The sequence below is a fragment of the Vicia villosa genome, linkage group LG2, assembly GCF_029867415.1.
Source record: "Vicia villosa cultivar HV-30 ecotype Madison, WI linkage group LG2, Vvil1.0, whole genome shotgun sequence".
Taxonomy (NCBI): domain Eukaryota; kingdom Viridiplantae; phylum Streptophyta; class Magnoliopsida; order Fabales; family Fabaceae; genus Vicia; species Vicia villosa.
In genome coordinates, this window is record NC_081181.1 from 65453695 (window position 1) to 65460664 (window position 6970).

The window sequence follows — 6970 nt, forward strand, 5'->3', positions numbered from 1 at the left end:
CCTACATGGCACCACTAGAAATGGTTTACCTGTTATGCGTAGGCCTACTTAGCCGCATAACGCCACCATACCGAGCACGCAAGTGTGTTAACGCCAAGTGGGAAAATGCCTAAAGACCCTCACAAGCACACTGCAACGGTAGCTCAGGTGTGAGCCCAAGATCACAAAGCCCGGGACATAACGCAACCTAGCCCCCGGCCCGTTTCGGTTCAAGCATACACACATATCAATCGCCAATCACACAGGCACACAATCCCAATTGGTTAACCGAAACAACGGGCATCAACAATATATTCATGTCTCATCACAATATAGCATTCACATGTAAACATAATGTAGCAATTAGGTGCAATGAGATTAATTCATTCTAATCATGCATAACTCACATATTAAAATTACCACATCAATGATCGTATATGACATTAGCATGTTTAAATACCAATTAAACAAGTCTCACATGACTAAGGGGAAATAGCAACATTCAATTTCACTCGACGCGACACACTAAATGGGGTTCAAATATAATTAAATCTAGCATTCTGGTTTGGGGACCAATTTTATTAGAAAGTACACGTCGCTAGCTTTCGAACGATATAAAGTTTGCGCGAAACGGACTTACGACGCAAAAGTTACGAATTTCCGAAGTTTGCTGATTATTTTCCCTCTGCGCCCAGGGTAACCGATTACCCAAACTTAGTAACCGATTACTGGCACTAAAAACAGTCCAAAATTGCATTTTTAACAGAGTAATCGGTTACCCAAAGACCCGTAACCGAATACCCTGTAGCAGAATCAATTTTCTGCGTTTTAAAAGCTCTAAACTAGTTCCAAACACCCTATAATTGATTCCCTACACTTGCAAAACAGTCCCAACGAAATTGCATCATATAAATACAATTAGGAACATCAGCATGCAAGTATTATATCACAACAACATAGTTAGCATCATTGATTCATGGTTTACTCACAATCCCTAAATTCCAATTAAATTCCCACATGCAAAACCCCATGGTTGCTAACTAGGGACTCACCTTAGGAGGAGATGAAGATGATGATAGAGCTGAAAGCAAGATGGAGATGATGATAGGAGCAAGGCTTGGACAAAATCTGCTGCATGCAAGTAGGAAGCTTGGACCAAGTTTGAAACTTTTCTACTCTTTCTCTCTTCCCACGTTTCCTTCTCTCTTCTATTCTTACCCAAAATTCTGTTTTTGTTCTAAGGTTAGAGATATAGGAAAGCCAAACAATGCCCTAACTTATTCTAAGAGAGGAAAATATTATAATTCCTTGACATACATACATTTAGTTTAATTTCTCAATATAACTAAATATATGGCTTATATTAACATAATCCCAAAAGCCCTCTACTATTAAAATAAGTAATAGACTTTTAGGAAATATTAATACTGGGTATTACATTCTCCCCTCCTTAAATAGAATTCGTCCTCGAATTCAAAAACTTACCAAAACAAGTGAGGATAGGATTCCCACATCTCTGACTCAAGCTCCCACGTAGCTTCCTCAGGACGCGTCTCATCCCACATCACTTTCACGATAGGTATCTCCTTACTCCGTAGAGACTTGCTAGCACGCTCCAAGATATGGTAAGGTTGAGGATCATAGGAAAGATCTGGTTCTACTTCAACAGAATCCAGAAGAATAGGATGAAAAGTATCGAGCACGAACTTTCGGAGTTGAGATACGTGAAAAACGTCATGCAGCCCGGATAGTGAAGGTGGTAATGCCAACTGATAAGTCACTTCGCCTACCCGGCTCACAATCAGATATGGTCCCACATATCTCGGACTGAGCTTACGCGTCTTGAACGGTCCTCCCAACCTCAATTTTGGAGTTTCCTTCAAATATACGTGATCACCAACTTCAAATTCTAAGGGTCTCCTTCGTTTGTCCGCATAATTCTTTTGTCGGTCTTGGGCTAGCTTAAGATTATCTTAGATCATCTTGACTTTCTCGGTAGTTTCTTGTATAATCTCCGGTCCAAGAATACTCTTCTCCCCTACTCCGGCCCAACATAGTGGCGATCGACATTTTCTTCAGTAGGGAGCCATACCCAAACTGGCATGGTAACTGTTATTATATGCGAACTCTACCAACGGCAAATGATCCTTCCAACGCCCACCTTCTTCTAAAATGCAGGCTCTCAACATGTCTTCTATCGTCTGGATTGTCCTCTCCGTCTGCCCATCAGATTGAGGATGGTTAAATGTACTCATATCTAGTCTAGTCCCCAATTCCTTATGAAACATCTTCCAAAATCTCGAAGTGAACTGTGGATGACGATCGGACACTATACTAGATGGCACACCATGCAACCGTACAATCTCCGCTATGAAAAGCCTTGCAAGATGAATCACCTTGTGAGTTGTCTTTACAGGTAAAAAGTGAGCAGACTTAGTCAACCTGTCCACTATTACCCATATAGAATCATACCCGCCTCGAGTACGAGGTAATCCCATAATTAAATCCATGGAGATAGAATCCCATTTCCACATCGCTATCTCTAGTGGTTGTAACATTCCTCCTGGCCTCTGATGTTCAATCTTAACTTGTTGGCAAATGGAACATTGTGCTACATACTTTGCAATCTCCTTCTTCATTCCCGGCCACCAAAAGTCTTTCTTCAAGTCTTGATACATTTTGGTCGATCCAGGATGAATAGAAAATTTACTCTTGTGTGCTTCATCAAGAATCAAACGCTTCAACTCAGAATCATTTGGTATGCACATTCTTTGCTTAAACAAGATCACTCAATCAGGTGCTCTAGTGAAATCAAACATGCCTATGCTCGCTTGCAATTGTTCATCACGCTCTTGTGATATCCGAATTCTTTCTCGTAGTTCATTCTGGATGCTCAAGTTACTAATCAACACACCACTGGGCGTCCATTCAAACTGAAGGTTAAGATTTTGAAACCTTTCCAATAATCCATGTTCTAACATCATCAACTCCGCAACACGAAACTCCTTCCTACTCAAGGCATCTGCCACTTTATTAGCCTTTCCTGGATGGTACTTCAATTCAAAGTCATAATCTTTAAGATATTTCATCCATCTCCTTTGTCCCATATTCAACCCCTTTTGGTCGAAAAGGTATCTTAAGCTTTTGTGATCACTGAACATCTCAAAGTGAACGCCATACAAGTAATGTTGCCACACTTTGAGTGCAAAAACTATTGCAGCAAGCTCAAGATCATGGGTCGGGTAATTCTCTTCATGAGATCTCAACTGTCGAGAAGCATAAGCTACCACCTGCCCATCTTGCATCAATACTCTGCCTAAACCTTTCTTAGAAGCGTCGCAGAACACTTCATAGGATCGGTTTGGATCCGGAATCACTAACACGGGTGCGGTAGTCAACTTCTTCTTAAGTTTCGGAAAACTCTGCTCACATTCGGAATTCTATTCAAAAGCAACTTCCTTCCGTGTAAGCTTCGTCAACGGTAAGGCAAACTTAGCAAACCCCATGATAAATCTTCGGTAATAACCTGCCAAACCTAGGAAGCTTCTGACTTCAGTCACACTCTTTGGTCGATCCCAATTCACCACCGCTTCTACTTTAGAAGGATCTACTACCACGCCTCCTCCTGAGATGACGTGACCGAGGAAACTTACTTCGGATAGCCAAAATTCACACTTACTGAACTTGGCATACAATTGCTTCTCTCGAAGAGTAGATAACACAATCCGCAAATGCTCTTCATGATCTTCGGGAGTACGAGAATACACAAGAATATCATCAATGAAAATCACCACAAACTGGTCTAAATATGGTTGAAAAATTCGATTCATGTAATCCATGAAAACTGCCGGAGCATTAGTCACACCAAACGGCATAACTAAAAACTCGTAGTGACCATATCGGGTCCTGAATGCAGTCTAAGGTACATCTGAGCTCTTCGCTCGGATTTGATGGTATCCTGACCTAAGATCAATCTTCGAGAACACACTGGCTCCTTTCAAATGATCTAGAAGGTCATCAATCCGTGGTAAAGGATATCTGTTCTTTATGGTAACTTTGTTCAGCTGACGATAGTCGATGCACAAGCGCATACTTCCGTCTTTCTTCTTTACCAAAAGAACAGGAGCTCCCCATGGAGAAACACTGGGTTGAATAAAATGTTTAGCAAGAAGCTCTTCTAATTGGCTCTTCAGTTCTCTGAGTTCAATAGGAGACATCCTATATGGAGTGATGGAAACTGGGGCTGTTCCAGGAATAAGATCAATTGAGAATTCCGCTTCCCTTTCCGGAGGAAGAGAAGTGATATCCTCAGGAAACACATCAGGAAATTTGCACACCACCGGAATCTCAGACAATTCAACTATCACAGGAGGTTCCTTGGAAAGAACTAAAAGAAAGGATCTTTCTTGAGAAAAGAGATAATTAACCGCGCTGATCGTACCTTCTATCAACTTGGTAATTGCATCATCGGAAGAAGTCTCTTCTGCAGGAATGAATATGGCCTTCTCTTTGCAACCAATATATACTGAATTAAGAGACAACCAATCCATCCCCAGAATAACATCAAGTCGTTTGAGGGGTAAGCAAATTAGATCAATCGGGAAGTCACGACCATTAAAAGACACCGAACAACCCTTACAAATTAGTCTAGCTTCCACGGTATCATCCTTTGCCGAAGAAATAATCATAGAATTGGGTAATGGAGGAACTTCCAAACCAAGTCGGTAAACACACTCGGTTGAGACAAAAGAATGAGTAGCTCCGCAATCAACTAAAACACATAAAGGTTGGTTGTTAACATAACACCTACCCGCAATGAGATTATTGTTTCCCTTGGCCTTTCTTGCATCTAGGGTGTACACACGACCTGCAGTATTTTCAAGAGCTCTCTTCTTGGGGCAGAATCTAGATATGTGACCTGGCTCACCACACTCGTAACAAGTCACTGAAGCGTTGGTGCACTCCCCGGTGTGCTTCCTATTACACTTACGACAATAGGGCGGTTGAGCTGATTGGTCACCATAAATCTGCTTCTTCTTTTGATGGATGGTTACGGGGCCTCAAGTATTGAGTAGATCTTCTTTGCTCCCTAAAATTAGTCCTGTTCTGGTTCCTCTCTTCTTGAACCCTCTTCAAACTGTTTTCAGCAACATAGCATTGCCTTAAACATTCAGCATAAGTAGTGAACTCTCTTTGGGATACACTATGAGCAATGTCGGCCCTTAAACCCATCATGAACTGGTCAATCTTCCATAGGCCATCCGGAGCATAAACCGCTTGTCGAGAATAATCAGCTAAGTCCTCGAACTTCTCCGCATATTCCGAAACAGACATGTTGCCTTACTTGAAGTTCTGGAATTCTCGCTCCTTATGAGTCCTTACACTATTAGGGAAATGCTTCTCCAAGAATGCTACTTTGAAATGTTGCCAATCCTTAGGAATCTCTTATACGGTGAAATAAGTAGATGCAGTGTTCCACCACCTAAGAGCTGGTCCCTTCATCTTCTGAGTAGCAAAGATCACCTTTTCTTCTTCAGTACACTGAATAGCTTGGAACACCCTTTCCATACCAGCTAACCAATCATGAGCCAAAAGAGAATCTAGTCCGCCAACAAACTCTGGAGGATCCATCCTGAAGAAGGCACGAAAGTCTGGTCCAGCTACAGCTTGAGGAACGGGAACTTGAGTAGCAGGTTGTTGTCCCTGCATGCCTTGCATCATTTGAGCCATCATCTGATTTTGCTGCATCATCTGCTGCATCATCTGTTGCCAAGGCACGCATGCACCTCCGGTATCTTGTTCGGGCTTCACATTCCTAGTTCTGGGCCTCCTGGGACCTCTGCGTTGCTCAGCCATCTCCCTGTCTATCCTACGCATGGAATCAAGTTGATCAGGCTCAATGCCATAAATAAGACATAAGGAATCATGTTGATTATACACATATGAGGCAGAATTGTATTGCATTATGATGCGTCTGAGCAAAGCCGAGGATCGACCTGCTCTGATACCAACTGTAACACCCCACACATATATGTCTAGAATAATATGCATAAAGTATTAAATATGGTTCATAAGACAACGATTACATAATGTTTGCAGCGGAAATAGAAGTACACAAATACATAAGCCGAATGTATCATGGCCAAAATATAAGTACATCATAAGAGTACATGTCCAAAATATAAGAACTAGTAAGCACGATAAGGAAATAAAAGAAACATCCAAGCATCGCCAAAAGATCTAGTCAATCTTTCCCTTACCACGATCTTGTCTCGAACCACCTGAAAAAATATAATTGGAATGGGATGAGATTACTAAATCTCAGTGAGTCCGCCTATCCTATTAGTCCACTCGGGTCTAAAGGGAACATACAAAAATGAACAAATCCACCATTGATTCGGGGTTATTCTTACTACCAGTACAAATACGGAGAAAATAATAAATTCATCCTCCATTGGATGAATAATGCAAATATACAATTATATAAGCAACCAAGTATGCAAAACCCGCATCCATATACGATGAATCCATAAACGCATTAATGCCTCAACTAGGTTATAAAACACACCCTCGATGAATCACGTCCATGCCTATTGTCAAGAGACTTGTACAAGCACACCACAAGATGATTAGTCGGGTTCGCACAAGCCTAGATGGCCGCAAGATGACTTTAGCCTAATTGGCGTCATTGTCCCATTAATCATCTTCACGCACGTGTGTTATCGCCGAGTACAATACACCATCTTGACACATGGGTCCACCGGGCAAAAGCCTAGTGATGTAGCCTACATGGCACCACTAGAGATGGTTTACCTGTTATGCGTAGGCCTACTTAGCCGCATAACGCCACGATACCGAGCACGCAAGTGTGTTAACGCCAAGTGGGAAAATGCCTCAAGACCCTCACAAGCACACTGCAACGGTAGCTCAGGTGTAAGCCCAAGATCACATGATCGGGGCTGTCCCATTGATCACAAAGCCCGGGACATAA